This window comes from Peromyscus leucopus, chromosome 8b, assembly GCF_004664715.2.
Source record: "Peromyscus leucopus breed LL Stock chromosome 8b, UCI_PerLeu_2.1, whole genome shotgun sequence".
NCBI lineage: Eukaryota > Metazoa > Chordata > Mammalia > Rodentia > Cricetidae > Peromyscus > Peromyscus leucopus.
The window spans coordinates 40,919,657-40,935,292 of record NC_051086.1 but is presented as its reverse complement, the minus strand read 5'-3'; positions in this window follow the sequence as shown (position 1 = coordinate 40,935,292).

Genomic DNA, 15,636 nt, shown 5'->3' with positions numbered 1-15,636 from the left:
TTTCTAAGCGGAGACTCTGGCCAGTCTTCTTCTCTCTGCCCCACCCTTCTTCCAGCTGTTTGATGAGGGAGGTTCCCTGAATGAGAGCAGTCCCCTGTCTCACAGAATCCTGTTGTTTCCAGCCACACTCCCACTTATGCAACAAAATTAGCTAGCAGGGTGCAGGAGATGGGGTGGTGGATACAGGAGAATGATCAGGGATGAGGGCAGATGAGGAGTCCCAAGCATGTAGTTGCCCCAACTGCACATAGAAGACCTTGAAGTGCCCATGAATTTGTTTGATAGTACTGGGAAGCCTCATCCAGTATTATAATGAAGATGAGTACAGGAAAACTAGACGGACCAAAGCCAAGTCTCCTCAAGAGACTCAGATACCCAGGCTAGAGAGACAAAAGCAACCAAAAAGATATGGTCTGAATCCAGACTTTGCACCTCATGTCACATAAGTTACTTATTAACCTTGTTCACCATCTGAGCTCACTGTGTGAAATCCCAGCAATAGCCCTAATAAAAGAGCTGCTGGTTATTGTTCCTGAAACTCACATGTCATTCCACCAAGTTCTCCAAGGCCATACATCAGGAATGTTGGAGGGGGTTGAGCCTTTGGAGTTACACAGATGATCTTGACCATGGAACATGCGTCCTCATCGGTGTCAACACTGAAGGCAACAGCAACCCCTAGATTCAGATACAGCTCTGTACCACTCATCACCACCCTGGGTTTAGTGCCTTTGATGTCCTGAATAGTACAGATGGGTACCACATTTCCTTGGACAGATGAGGAAACTGAGGCCCAAAGAGGTCTTTCCTCTAAACCTTAAGCCAGTTTTCCCTGCATCTCACGTAGTTCAAGTAGCACTGGCATACATACATACAGGTCATAGGGGCCACAGAAGCAGTGGCTAGCTCTGTAGCCATGAGCTCACACTGGAGGGACACACAAGGCCACACAGTATAATGATCTGGGTGAAGGCCAGCCTCAGAGTACACCCTGCCATCTACCAGTCAAGCAAGCTTAGAAGCTTGCACACTATTTGAATCTCTGGTTCTTCACCTGAGAGGAAAACGGAAGCTGCAATGTCTGATTGGTTGTAAAGATCAAGAGATTTGGGAGTTATCTTTATCATTTCTACAAGTTGTGCCAAAGTGCTCACTGATGTCAGGTCCTTTGCACCAGTCCAACTTCAAATAAAATAAAGTAGTATCAAAAGCAAAACAAACAAACAAAAGGTAAAGAGAGAAACATGTGATGATCTTTGCACAAGACACAGAAGACTATAAGGCTGGCCCGAGGAAACTGTCACAGTGCTGTCAGTGACCCAGGCAAACCCACCAACGGGGCCCTTTCTGGTGAGCATGTGTCTGGGAGCAAATCAGCCAACGGTTGCAGGAAAATCTCAGTATAATCAAAACCTGTGAACAAGACCGTCGGACTGATGGCTCGGCTATTACGAGCACACACTGATCTTCCAGAAGGCCCAGATCCCAGCACCCATGTTAGGTTAGCTCACAGCCACCCCCAGCCCCAAGGATTTGACAGCATCTTCTGGCCTCTTAGGGCTCCTGCACACATATGCCATACACCCACACAGACACACGCATACGCATAAATAAAAGTTTGCATTTCAGAGGTGGCAGCTCCCTCCCTCCTTCCTTCCTTTCCTCTAACCATTAACCTTTATTTTTTTCCCCACACATCCCCACCACCAAGTTTCAAATTTACTCACTCATTCAACAAGGCACTAACAGAAAGTCAAAGAAGACAAATCAATTCCCTGCCCTCCCTAGCTTTTTAAAAATCTAGTGAAAACAACTACAAGCAGACAGACATGTACAGATCAATGAAAATTACAGCATTGTCATAGAATTAAAATGGAGCAAACACAGGAAGCAACAGGGCCAACTCCGCAGACACACAGCATTCCAGCAAGGAAGACCCTTCCGAGAACTGAGAAGAAACCAGGGAGGGAGTTAGAAAGGCAAGATGGACCCAAAAAGTCTAGTTGGCTTTGGAACAATGTGTCTTGCTTAAGGAATTGAACCAAGTTTACTACAAGATTACCAGTTCACGAAAGAAACCAGTTCATGGAGAATTTACAGGGCTGTGCTCACACCTTCCTCCTGAGCTCATTTTAATATTCTATGTTCTCCCTCCTCGTAAGCACCTTAGATTATGGGCAAAGAGTATCTGAGGTGCTTGCAATATACTAGAGCAATTTATGGTCTGTGAGTCAATGTTCCATTCAAGGTTACAATTTCCTTCTCCATAAAATGGTGTGTTTTAGAATTGGCATCTTTACACACCAATAATAAGCATACACAGAAGAAGACTTAAGAAATTGGATTCTTATGCCACCAAAAAAAATGATAATATACTTAAGGATAAAGTTTACCAAGTGAGTAAAGAACTCTGTGGTGGTTGATATTTGCTGTCAACTTGACAGGTTCTAGAATCATCTAATAGGCAGGCCTCTGGGCATGTCAGTGTGGGAGTTTATAGTCTGAGTTAACTAAGGTGCGAAAGTCAACCCTAAATGTGGGTGGCACCCTCTCTCTCTCTCCCTTTCCCTCTCTTGTCTTCTCTCCCCCTCTCTTTCCCTCTCTCTCCTTCTCTCTCTCTCTCTCTCCTTCTGCTTCCTGACTGCCCCTGCTGATGCTTGAAGGAGTCCCCCCATATTTTCTTCTAGAAGCTTCATGTCTTACATATAGTCCTGTGATCCATTTTCTTCTGAGACATTCCAAGGCCCTGCCAGCATGACTGTCCCATTATGATGGACTGTACCCTCGAACAGTGAGCCGAAAGAGAACCTTTACCTCTTAAGTGGCTTTTGTCAGACATTTGCCACAGTAGTGAAGAAAGTAACTAATCCAGACCCCTATAATACAACTATGAAATACCAATGAAAGAAACTAAAAGAAGCCCGAGGAATGGGTGATCCTGAGTTGGAGGAGCTGATATTGGTAAAATGCCATGATTCAAAACAACTCCAGATGTGATGCAAAATGCAGTCCCCATCAAAATACCAATGCAGCTTCTCAGAGCTCGAGAAGATAATACTAACATTCATATTCAGGCCTAACAGACTCCAAAGAGCCAAGTAAGTCTTGGGCAGAAACAAAGTCTGGAAGAATCAGAGCATTTGATTTTAAAACTTAGGGCAAAGCTATAAAAACCAAAATACCACTAGCATAAACATCAACATACAGATCAATAGAGCATGACTGAAACCTTAGAAATAGCCCATGCATCTACCCCTGAAAACTGATCAATTGCCAAAATATGTACCGGAGAAGGGATGATCTCTTCAGTAAGTAGTGATAGGAAAGCTGGATATCCATAGACAATGAAAGGAGGCCTTGTCTCCACTCAACTCAAAGCTACCAATGGTAGCTCCAGGACGTTAGCAAAGGCAACTTCTTACTGCATTTATGTAGTGTGTGTGTGTGTGTGTGTGTGTGTGTGTGTGTGTGTGTGTGTGTGTGGCATGTGTCTCCCACAAACCTTGTTAGCACATCGGAACAATACCAGTCTGATGTAGAAAAAAAGAAAGAAAGTAAAAATAAATAAATAAAAGTAAAAGAAGAAAATAAAGACAAAAAATAAAGTAAAAATTAAAAGATTGACGAATTATTTCAAACTGGAAAGTGTCTAGTCAGCAAAGAAAAGGAAGAATGAGAAGACAGTTTACACAAGGGAAAGATGTACTTTGTTCATCTGAGAAAGAACTGGTGTCCAGAATACACAGGGACTAAAAGGTCAACAGCTGAAAAACTAATCCAGCCAAAATCAGGCAAACGACCTGAGTGCCCTTTTCCCAAAAATGCTGTATAAACAGCCGTGAAGAATTATTTATAAAACACCATCAGCAGGGGCTGGAGAGATGGCTCAGTGGTTGGGAGCACCAACTGCTCTTCCAGAGGTCCTGAGTTCAATTCCCAGCAACCACATGGTGGCTCACAGCCACTTGTAATGAGATCTGGTGCCCTCTTCTGGCTTGCAGGGACACATGCAGGCAGAACACTGTATACATAATGAATAAAATAAATCTTTAAATAAAAAAAAAAAAAACACCATCAGCATGACCAACTGAGGAAATGCAAATCAAAACCACAATGAGATATCGCCTCACCCCATCTGGCATGGAATGAAAGACAGCAAATGCTAATAACAAGTAACAAAACATGTAAGTAATAAATAAATAATAAGACAGATAGCAAATGCTGCCCACCATGAGGAGCTGGAAAACTCATACATTAATGCGGTAAGTATGGAAAACTGCACGGAGGCTCCTGGGAAAACGAGAAATAAAACCGCCGTGTATCCCCACTGTCTTGCCCCCAGGTACATCTGCCATGGAAACAAAATGCCAGGTCATTCATACTCATTGCAGCACTGTTCAGCCAGTAGACAGAGTCCCCACCAGTGGTCACTCATGGTTGAATGGATTTGGAAAAGGTGGTGTATATACACAATGGAATGATAGTCAGCCATGAAAAAGAACAGAATTCTGGTATTTGTGGCAACCTAGATGGAGGATATTGTACTAAGCAAAAGAAGCACTACATGTTCTCACTCATGCATGCATGGGAGCTTATCAAATTGGTTTCATTGAAACCAGAGTAGCACAAGGCCATACTGATGTCCATGATCCATGCTGCCACTGGGGACCACATTGAGGTTTGTGGTCCTTGCTGCAGCCAGAGGCCATGTGAATGTCTGTGGTCTGTGATGCTACTGGAAACCACGTGGAAGTCCACAATCTGTGCTGCTGCTGGCTTTTGTAGGCAAGGCAGCTTCTTTCACAGTGCTTTCAATGACGGCAGACTCATAGTTGAGAATGAGAGGCATTGAAGACATCTGTGACAATCTCTCCCCATCCCACCCCACCCCGCAAAAAGAAACAGTCTAGACAGGAAGCCATTGAAAAGAAGCCATTTCTTGAAAATCGTGATAGAGATGCTGAAGTGTAGCTCTTCACAGGTGGTGGCTTCTGGTGAGTGGAGGACTCAGTTATCTTTAAGGGGCTGGCCACTGAGAGTCTGGCCGCACTCCAGTGAGTTTATGAGCAAAGGGCAATACAACTCGGACTTGGCAATTTTTTTTTCTCTTTTGGGGGGAAAAGGGTGGAAGGGTGAGCCTGGGAAGATTGGGAAGCAAATGTGGTCAGGGTGCAATTTGTGAAGTTCCCAAATAACCAATAAAAATATTGTGTTGGGCCAGGTGGTGGTGGTGCATGCCTTTAATCCCAGCACTCAGGAGGCAGAGGTAGGCAAATCTCTATAAGTTCAAGGCCAGCCTGAACCTGGTTTACAGAGTGAGTTCCAGGACAGCCAAGGCTACACAGAGAAACCCTGTCTCTAAAAACGAAACAACGACAAAAAATTATGTTGGGGAAATAAATAAATAAATAAAAATAAACATACTGGCTATTTAGGAAAAAATAAAGGAAATACAGAGTAGAATATGTGGTGATATTTTATTTGTGCTTTAATAAAGTTTGCCTGGAGATTTCAGAGGAAATAGCAAGCCATTTTAAGTAAACAAGAAGTCAGGCAGCACACACCCTTAATCTCTTAGCAGGCAGGATCTCTGTGTGTTCAAGGCCATACTAGGGAACAGAGCCAAGCGTGGGGACACATGCTTTTAATTCCAGTACCAACCATAGAGGCCTGGAGGTCTGTACAGACAGACCAAAAGTGACAGAGCTGTATAGGAAGAAGTGAGGTAGCTGGGCTAAGATAGCCAATGAGAGGGCAGAACAGCAAGGCAATAAAGGCATGGGTAGACAGGAAGTAACTCGCATCTGGAAGCTGCAGAGTTGGTGAGGTAAGGCTGGCTGGTGGCTCTCCCTATTTCCCTGATCTAAGGCTTTCACCCCTATATTTGGCTCTGTGCTTTTTATTTTAATAAGACCATTTAGAAATACATCTACAAGAATATGGGTTACTGAGGCTAGAAAGGGGATGAAGGAGGTAAGACTAGAAAAGTCAGTTTGTACCTACAAAACTCCAGCTAGGTATCTAATCAGTCCTGGAGCATGGTGGCATCTGGGAATATTGGAGTTCATAATTATTGTATATCTCAAAATCGCTAAACAAATGAGTTTTAAAGGTTCCCAAAACAAAGAAATGATCAGAGCTGAAGAGGTAGCTTTAGTGCTTAAGAGCACTTGCTGTTCTTCCAGAGAACATGGGTTCAGTTCCCAGTAGTAGTATGGTAATTCACAACCACTTGTAACTCCATCTCCAGGGCATCTGACCACCCTCTTCTTGCCTCTGAGAGTATCACACGGCAGACAGATACTAACAAACACATAAATTAAATAACAATAACGAAATAAATAATAAATGTTTGAGTTAATGGGCATAATAATTGCCTTCCTTTGATTATTACACTTTATATACATACAGCAAAATCTCAATTTGTACCAATAAATATGTATAGCTATTATGTGTCAATTAGCAATAATAAAGAGGAAGAGAAAAAGTAAGATCAAAAAAATGTATCTATGAGAGAAAACATGTAGTAGCTCATCACCCTTTATGAATGAAGTGGATTGGAAAACAATCAGTTGGCCACAGACTCCACCAAACCTCACCAATGGGACATGTGAGCCAGGCCCAGGAGTCTAACATCCTTTCATGGTGTGTCAAGAACAATCTTCCCAGGTGAGGAACTCCTCACTGCCAAGGAGACAGTCTGTATCCAGCTGTTCTCTAACTCACCCTCCACCCTCCAGACGCAGAAGCCAAAGACAGAGGACAGAGGACAGCCTTCACTGGCACCTGGCCATACCCCCAGAGTCAAGGCATCAGAGGCTCCAGAAGGAAGTGATGGACAGAGTTCTGGGTTACTTGGGATGGCATATGGGTTCCTGGGGAAGTGGAAAGAAGGAAGAGAAGAATGAAGGCTTCATAGAATGAGATAGAGGCAAGAAAGCCTGGAATGGGCAAGGAGAGACAGAGGATGAGAAGGAAGAAGGGTGGCTCTGAGCCCTACCCCATCTCACCATGGATGGGAGCCACATGGGTACCACATCAGAGGCAGGTACACAGCCTGATCTGTCTCAGAGCAAGACACTGCCCCAGCCTCTCTGAGGGCGATGACCAATGGTGCTGCTGGTTTTATTAGTCTAGGTATGTTATTCCAGCAGAGCCAGCACCTCCTTTGACATTTCAGTCATTCATTCGTCTCTCTTCTGAACCCAAATATGGCCACTGAATTTGGATATTGGCTTTGTGTAGACCATACATGCATGACACCAGTGTGTAAAGCCTTTCAAAACTGTTTAGTGAGTTTAAAGGTTCTTGAAATGTCCGCAGAGAAAAAACAAAGGTAAAATACATAGATGATAGATAGATAGATAGATAGATAGATAGATAGATAGATAGATAGATAGATAGATAGATAGATAGATAACATTTAATTTGATCATCTCCAGTTGTGTCTGTTTTCCTACAAACAACATAACTTCATTCTTCTTTATGGCTGGAAAAGCCTCAATTGTGTGCATACACACCTTTTCTTTACCCATTCCTTTGCTCTGGACACCTAGGTTGGTTCTGTAACAAAGCTGTTGTGGATAGCGCTACAGTAAATATTGATGTGCAGGTGCCAGTGATGTTGACTTGAGGTCCTTAGGGTAGATACAGCAGCAGTACTGTAGACAGGTCACATACATCTACTTTTAGTTACTTGAAGAACCTCCATACTGATCGAGTTACATCTGTCTCAAAAAAATGAATATCACGTGCATTTTCTCATTTGTGGATCCTAGATTTTACATAAAATCATGTGTGTACACATCACATCAAAGTGGAAAGGAGACTGTCTAGGGAACAGGGGGCCTAAGGAGAGGGGAGAGAAATGAGAGAGGGAGGTAATGGTAAGGGTGTTGTATGCACAAAGTACTTCATATACTTTTGTGAAAATGGCCTATGTGTTGGCTAATCACAGTTGTCAGTTTGACTGGATATGACCAAGCCACTGAGCATGCCTGTGGGGATTTTCTTGGTCAGATTATTTCAAGCAGGAAGAGCCACACTAAATCAGGGCCTCTTGTGCAGGCCAGAATAAAAGACATGGAAACCTTGCTTTTTGCCTGCTTCTCTTCACTCTTGCTGGCAAGTCCATCTACTCTGTTACTGCTGCATTACTCCGCCAATGTTAGAACCATCCTCATCAGCTCCAAAGTAAACTGAAGTCCAGCATCTCTCTGGGAATCCTCCAGTCTCAGTGTCAGATTGGGAGTGTGGAAACATCTGGCCTCGTGAACTGAGCAATTGCCTCTCCAGCATGAGACAGCCATTGTTGGGCTCTCTGGGTCCCATCATATAGCCAACCTAATAAATCCCCTTTTAATATATGTAGCTGAAGTTTTCCTGTGTCCCACCTGGCCTATGATCAGGACAAATCTCTCTCACCCGACCCGCTGGTCCTGCAGGCGCTTGGACCCAAATAAACACACAGAGGCTTATATTATTTACGAACTGTATGGCCATTAGCTCAAGCTTATTACTGACTAGCTCTTACACTTAAATTAACCCATAATTCTTATTTATGTTTAGCCACATGGCTTGGTACCTTTTCTCAGTTCTGCCTTCACATCTTGCTTCCTCTGTGTCTGGCTGACTCCTGACTCAGCCTTCTTCTTTCCAGAATTATGCTTGTCTGCTTACCCTGCCTATACTTCCTACCTGGCTACTGGCCAATCAGCATTTTATTTATCAACCAATCAGAGCAACATGTTCACAGCATACAGAGCAATATCACCCATCAAATATATATGTATTCATTCTATCAGTTCTGTTCCTTTAGATAACTGTGACCAACACACCTTATATAACCCAGTACAATAAAATAATAAAACATTCAATTTCCAAACGAAGCCAATATTTTAGAAAGTGGATTCCCTTTCTGAAGCAGTAGTCTTAGGAATCAATGCACAGACTCCCTGTGAAATAATCAAACTACTGAAAACCATTTTGAAAACCAGCCAAGCAAAATTCTATAATGAACAAGTATTTATTAAGGACAGAGAGATAGCTTAGTGATTAAGAGCACGTATTGCTCTTACAGAGGACTGGGGTTCAGTTCCCAGCATCCACAACTGTTCTTGACTCCAGTTCCAAGGGATTCTGACACCTTCTGGGTATCACAGACAGGCTCCTGCACACAGATGGTACACACACATACACTCAAGCATACACACATACACAATCAATCAATTAATTTTTAAAAAATATTTATTCAAGAAGGTCTGACAAAACATTGTAAGAGCAGCAGTGCCTGCAGCCTTGAGCCCACCCCCACCTCACCCAGGCTCCTTCTCATTCTCTGCATGCTAGAAGCCTGACTCCAGGCGGACACAGCCAAGACAGCTGCTGCTTCGCCAGATCCAACCTAGTTGTGGACCAGAAGATGTAGCCCATCCCACACTGCAGAAGCTGAATTCCAGAGAAGTGCAAACAAGACACTCCCTTCTTCCACGTGCATACCACCTGTGTCCAGAACGATGTGTGGATGAATGAATTAAACACACCAATCAAGAGGCACAGACTAGGGTCAGCAAGACGGCTCAGGGAAGGCCTGGAGAGATGAGTCGGTAGTTAAGAGCACTTGCTACTCTTGCAGAGGACCTGGTTTGGTTCCCAGTACCCATGCTGGGTGGCTCATCCAGTGGAATCAGCTGCATCCAACACCCTCTTCTGCCCTCCAGGCACACACATGGTGCACATACATGCATGCATTGAAAGCATACACTTAGAAATAAATCTTTAAGATGGCTCAGCCAGTAAAGGCGTGGACTGCCAAACCTGACAACCTGAGTTCAATCCCTGAGACCCACATGGCAAAAGGAGAAAACCAACTCTGGCAATTTGTTCTCTGACCTCCATATATGTATTATGAGTGTGTGTGTGGGTGTGTGTGTGTGTGTGTGTGTGTGTGTGTGTGTGCTGCACACACACACACACATGGGCAGGGCATGAGAATAGCAGTAATAAAGAAGAGGTCATAAATTTGAGAGGGAGTAGTAACAATATAACTCCCACACCTACAGATATTTATGTGTTAGTCATGTTTCTATTGCTATGAAAAGACACCATGACCAAGGCAACTCTTATTTTAAAAAGCATTTAACTGGGGGCTTGCTTACAGTGCAGAGATGCCGTCCATTTTCATCACGGTGCTGGAGAAGGACCTGAAAGCTGCATCCTCATCCACAGGCCAAGAGAGAGACAGAGGTGCTGGGGCTGGTGTGAGCTTTTGAAACCTCAAAGCCCAGCTATCCTCTTCCTCCAACAAGGCCACACCTACTCAAACAAGGCCATACCTCCTGATCCTTCTAATCCTCCTCCAATAGGGCCACTCCCTGATGCCTAAGCAATCAAATGCATGAGCCCATGGGCGCCACTCTCATTGAAACCACCACCGAACCCAACCCCATACCTCCTAAAAGGAAACGCACTTGATTCAAACATGAGCATCTCTGTGTACATTGAGGTTGATTCAGCTCTCACCCCATTATGGTTCCTACAGTGTATCAGAGACTAAGAGCTGCCCCTGCAGGCTTCACACCCCAACTCCTGCCAACAACACCCCCCCCACACAGTCGCCGCTGATTGTAACAAACAACTGAAGAGGAGGTTGGGCATTTATACACGGACAGGTCGGGACTCCGGGCTTTGGGATCTAGTTAGACGCCGAATAGCAATATTAGGGAAGATGAAGCTCACGGATCCCACGAGATGGGTGGATTGTGAAGTCTCACGAACTTGTCTAGTAGTGGTCACCTAAAGAAAGGAAGTTTTGAGCCAGCCACCAGGATGCAGGACCGTGGATGGCAGGGTGCTGTGGCCACATGGAAAACTTCACGGAACTACAGAGAAGAGTGAAATTCTAAGACCCAAGGCAGGCAAACCCTAAGAAATGGTAAAACTATAACAAAGACAAAACAGGAAATGGTCATCTATCATGTGTGGGACCTGGGACCTGGTGGAAACATTTCCACCCACACGCTACCAGGCTCTGCTACCAGGCTTAAGGCCTTCCTTCCCTGTGCGCTGTGTGTGGAGGGGGCGGGCTCAGTATCTAATGGGGATTTTCCAGTTTGCCTGGGGATTCTTGGGAGGTATTTGGAGGTGTTTTGTTAATTTTACAACTTATGCTCACATATTTGGGGTCAGTCATTTATTAAATGTATGCACAGGTACTTGGAGGATCCTTGATGCCATACTGGGCCAGTTGTTTGATATGTTAGTGACACAGGTGTCATGTAGCATGAATGAAATTTCACGAATGACAGAACTGCCCCCACTCAGGAACTCCAGAAGGTACGAAGTGTGGCACACAATGTTACACTTTTCCTTCTCTCTGTAAGACAGGGGGATTGGAAGATTCTAGAGTCCCAAGAAGAGGCAGGGTGGGGACAGTCTCTGTGGCATGGGAAACGGAAGGAAAACTAGTTTCATTTCTCTCTCAAGGAAGAACGAGGTGCTCCTCCACCCTGCCACCAGCTTTAAATGGCCCTTGGCAACTCCTCAAAGGCAGGTTCTTCTTGGAGCAGGAAAAGAACAGGCATTGTCAGAGGTCAAAAGGTAATGAGGATGGAGATCTGGGCAGCATGGGTTGGGGCAACAGTGGTCCTTAAAAGCCAGCCTGATTTTCAGACCTACGGGCCATAAGCTTGATGTTTTTTCATGCACCAGCTCCTGGGAATAGAGAGATGACTCACTGGCTGAGTATGTTAGGTGGGTCAAAACTACCTGTAGCTCCAGCCCCAGGGCATCTGACACCTACTTCTGGCCTCTATGAGTACCTGCGCGCGTGCGCGCACACACACACACACACACACACACACACACACACAAAGAGAGAGACAGAGACAGAGACAGAGACAGAGAGAAGCAGAAAGAACAGAGAGAAGCAGAAAGACAGAAAGAGACAGACAGAGATAGAGACAGACAGGCAAGCACACAACACTTAAAAATATATCTTTTTAAAAGTTAAGTCTTTACAAAAATTATCACAACATACGTGGACACTCAATTCCTTTAATTTGTCCTCAAATCTTTGCTCTGCAGCAGGAATCTGGAGAAGGGAAGATGCTGTGTCCTAGGACTCACCACCCCCTCCTCCAAGAGCCTTCATGGTGTCATAGATGCTGGCCAAATCCCATGGCTTCACGTGTCCAGGCTCATCCTCAGGAAGAACCCTCCCCATTCCCTGCCTGAGGGCATCACGCAGTTACCCAGTGCTCATCCGGAAAGACTGTTTGGCGACTGGTAGCCCCAAACCACTGTCCTTTCAAGGATTTTCCTTTGCCCTCTTTGGCTATCTAAGGAGAAGGCGAGTCACTAGCAGCTCTACTGGAGTCACCTGCAGAAGCTCAGTCGGGTTCTCACTCTGGCCACATCTGCTCATGGCCTGACCTGGAAACACAGGCTGAACTTGTGCAGGCAGTATTTCCAGGGTTTACAGCAAGGACGTGAGTATCACTAGGTTAGATGAGAGACCTTCCTTAAACAGTTTATTCCAGACCATCTACCCAGTGAAAGAGGTCATGCTAGACTTTGTACATAAAAAATCAAGAGTAAGAACTTCAAAAACTAATCTTCAAAAACTAATCAAGGATTCTGACTCCAAGCCACCACTGACCTGCACACCACAGCCCTGCACACCACAACCCTGGACACCACAACCTGAACATCACAGCCTGAACATCACAACCTGAACACCACTGACCTGCACACCACAGCCTGAACACCACTGACCTGCACACCACAGCTACACACTACAAACTAAATACCACAGCCCTGCATTCTCCAAGTTGAATGGGGTTCAGACTGTAGTCAACCTGAACATCACAGCCCTGAACATCACAGTCTGCACACAACAGCCTTGCACACCACAACCCTTGCCCACCAACACCCATCAACACTACTACACGATGGACAGACCCAGCTTGGGTCCTCAAGATTTTTTACAGTGGCCCCAACATACGTGCCAACAACTCAGGGCATAGTCCACAGGCTTAAGCTTAAGAAGTATACCATGCTCCCAAGCCCTCCCACCCCTAATTTCTATATGAGTGGCACTTGCTTACAGTCAATTGCAAGGACTGACAGAAGAGGTTAATCACTAACTGTATTTCTCTCTAGATTTATAATGTAGTTACTATAGTAACCAAGGGCTCCAGCATGTGGAGAGCCACCTTTGGAAATTCCCAGCAAGAGCCCTGCAATCTAGTTATGATACCCTAAGTGAAATGGTGTTTCATCATGGAAAGGTGTGGTAATGGGTGAGGGTAGGTAAGAGACTGCCAGCTCTCATGGCATATCAAGGCTGTTCTTGGGTGGGTTTTGTTGTCTGTGTCCTGCAATAAACCATCACATAAACACACACAAGGATGCAGCTAGTCGACTAAGCCCTCTAGGGGGGCATCTCAACCAGCTTGCTACACATTTCCAATAAGCTAAGAGGCAAGTTAAGACAAACACAATAAAAAAAATAACTAAGGACAAAACTGAAGAATCCTTCCACTGAAGGGCTTTCCAAGTCATCTCTTCCTACTGTCTGTGCCTCCACTTGAGACCTCCACATACCTGTTGACTGCTCCATCCTCTTGAATCACTCTCACTGTGTATTGTGGGTCAATGCAGCCCATCACCAAGCCCAGCCTGGAGGAGGGCAAAGATGTGCTGGGGTAAACTCTGACTGCAGTCTAAGAGGTGAGTCAGTCACATGCACCTGTTCCAAGAGGAGGCTTGACCAGGAGGAATGTGGCTGTAGAGTCAAGCATACTGTCGCCAGGGTCTCCAGTTTAGACTTTCTGAAGCCAGTGCTCAAACAGAGCATCAAACCACCACGTAAGGGTTCTCGCGTTGGTAAACAGTACATCAGAGCTCAGGAGTAGCTCCTTGAGAAGTGACTGGATCATGAGAGCTCTGACCACACCTATGGGTTAACACATTCATGAATTCATAACTGAGCAGATCGATCATTACCTGGTGAGACCTTGGAGGAAGTGGGTCACTAGGGACATGCTTTTGAAGGGTACACTTTGTTCCTAGCACCCTGTTCTTGCAGTCCTTCTGATTATGTCCTCAATGGAGTGAGCTTTGCTCAACCACAGCTTTCACTCCAATGCTCCCCCTCCATAGGCCCAAAACAACAGAGCCAAGTGACTGTGTCTCTGAGACCTTGAGCCAGAGTGCACCTATTCTGCTTCTTGTTAATTATTTCTCTTGGGTATTTTGTCATAGTGGCAGAAAGCTGATGAGCAGAGTTTTCAGCATTCCTGTCCCCTGTCCACAAAATGTCATGGCTCACCACTGCCACGGTCAATACTTATAAGGACTTTGAAATACATTTATCAACCCCTAAAGCCTTCCTGGGGAGTGCTCAGACCAGAAGGGTTTCATATTTTGGATTTCTTCCTTTTTTGAAGATTCACAAATATAATGAGACACCTTAGAAATGGGGCCTGATTCTAAATACAAAATGTCCTTATGTTTCGTACACATTTTGTACAATTAGGTACATTAGGTACACTTAGGCAGCATTCTGCATTTTTTCATAATTCTGCGTGAAACAGAGATTCATGAACACTGACCCCTGAGAGATCAAATGTGGAATTGAATTTACCACTTGAGGTATCATGTCAATGTTTATTGATCACTCCATGCCCATACTAAATGTTTGGTGTTCTATTGGATTGACAGAAAACCTATGAAACAGATGTTATCTTGGGAGATACAGTATCTAATTTAATGAGAAGGTATTTGAGTAGTGGTTGTTGCTTTCAGTCTGCAATTGAGCTAGACTTTATGGTAGGAGGTGGGAAGAAACAGGGTAGGTAACTTAAGAAACCCCTTGAAAATGTAGACACAACTTTCAGGAAGGTCACTGGTGATGGGGAAGTCAAGTTTGAACTCTAAGATACTACTCCTGATATGGGAAATCTGAGGAAAATAAAATCAGGTTTCCAGGAAGCAGAGAACAAGGGGACAACATTGGAGGGGGCAGAGCCAAATTTAAAACAATACAAGGAAATTGAAATTGCAGATTCTAGGGATTGGGTCTCCAAGTCATGTCTGGTGAGAGCCTGGAGAAAAGACTTGCATCTCCTCTGTGATATTCTGGTCTTGGGACACATGCATGACTCACTTTCCTTACAGGTCAAGGGTGTCCACGGAGCTATCATCACCTCCAGCCAGTACCAACCTCATCCCTTGTATAGTTCAAGCCCCTCTTTGAGGATAAGGAGTCAGAGGTTCAGAGAAGATGCAAAGCTTGACTGAAGCAAAGTGAGAATCTACTTGAAGGCATGAAGATAGCACGAAAGAGTTGTGTGGTGGTATTGTGTTCCCCAAAATATTGTGTACCCTAATAAACTTATCTGGGGTCAGAGAACAGAACAGCCGCTAGATACTTAGTGAGGCAGTGGTAGCACACGCCTTTAATCCTAGCATTCCAGAGGCAGAAATCCATGTGTTCAAGAATACAGCCAAGCATGGTGACTCACGCCTTTAATCCCAGGGAGTGTTGGTAGAAAGCAGAAAGGTATATAAGGCGTGAGGACCAGAAACTAGAAGCATTTGGTTGGTTAAGCTTTTAGGTTTTGAGCAGCACAG